The following is a 1,576-nucleotide window of genomic DNA, read 5'->3' as shown; positions in this document are numbered from 1 at the left end:
AAATGTATGTAGTAATGGATTCTTGAGTAGTAGACATGATATGCACAGTAAAGTGACTATATGTACAGTTTTTAAAGCCTTTACATATGTCTACCTGTATGTCTATGCTGTAGCATTGTGTTTGAAAGGTTGCCTCATGTTTTACTAGACTGATACTAACCTGAGGGTCATCAGTATTGAGTTTTCCCTTTCCTAGAGTTAGTGTATTGATAGAATCGATTCTAAGTATGTCTAAGTATTCCTTTAATACCTCAAGGTGCACAATTTTATCATAGAGTAGCCATGTGTGATCTCTGGACTTCCATAGTACTTTGAACAAAGCAGTAGTCCCTTGTCCTGCATGAGTTTCAATTGAATCTACTGTCCATTCCTTGTTCTTGTTGTTTAATCCAGTAACTTGTCCTACTTCCCTTCCAGGGAATAATCTATCATTGTTTGGAACATGTATCCTAAGTAGTGATGAATGAAATACAGGGTGTATGTTATGATTCCTCATTTCCCTGGGTAGATCTAGTTCAAATGCCTCATTTCCTGTGTTCCAGATTATTCTGTAAGGTCCTATGTACTTTGGTACTAGTTTCCTCACTCACTGTCTCAGTAGATTCATGTTCTTTGTAGAGACATACACTAGATTGTTTAATTCAAATGAAGAGGGTTGTCTGTGTCTATTAGCATGTCTAGTTTGCTTTACCCTTGCCTGAAGGATTGCATTGTGTGCCTACAGTATTGTGTCCTTTACTTTCTGAGTGTAAGTCCTTACTCTAGGATATTCATCCTTCCTGGGGTTATTCCATATCAAGTTCCTTAGCATCTGACCATAATTTAGAAAGAATAGTGTATATCCTGTAGTTTCTGACCTTACTGTATTGATAGTGTACTTGATCATTAGTAGTTTATGTATCCAATCTTTTTGTTTAGGAGAAATACACTGTCTGAGCATCTGAGTAATTGTTCTGTTCATTCTCTCAGTCAATCCATCAGTCTGTGAATGATATACACTCGATAGCTTCAATTTAATACCTATAAGTTCATGTAATCTTCTCCAAAACGTACTGGTGAATAGGGAATCATGATTGCTAACAATGTAATTAGACAATCCATACAGTTTATAGACGTTCTCAAATACTATCTCTGTGATTTCTCTTGCTCTGTATGTTTGCCTAGTAGGAATAATGTGTACCATACCAGTTAATAAACAAATAACTGTACAAATCATATCAAAAGGTCCCAAACAGTTCTTTGATTTGGGAAAAGGTCCAACAAAGTCCATTCCTATGCCTTCCCAAGGCCTATTAGGTACTGAGAGCAGATGTAGTAAACCAAACAGTTTCTGATTGTTAGGTTTGCTGATCTTGCATGTATGACACAAATCACAGTAGGAATTAATGTCTATGATCATATCCTTCCACCAAACTTGTTCTCTAAGGTATGAAAGTGTCTTTTACAGTCCTAGGTGTGCCAAAATAGAATGTGTATACTCTATTACAATTTCCCTAGTGTTTCTGTTGTGTATTAGAATTCTAGGTATGCAAAGTATGTACCTCTTACCCTCCTAGTGAAATATGAGTCCATTTTC

The sequence above is a fragment of the Fomitiporia mediterranea genome (assembly GCF_000271605.1).
Source record: "Fomitiporia mediterranea MF3/22 unplaced genomic scaffold FOMMEscaffold_1, whole genome shotgun sequence".
Lineage (NCBI taxonomy): Eukaryota > Fungi > Basidiomycota > Agaricomycetes > Hymenochaetales > Hymenochaetaceae > Fomitiporia > Fomitiporia mediterranea.
Note: the sequence above shows the minus strand (reverse complement) of the source record.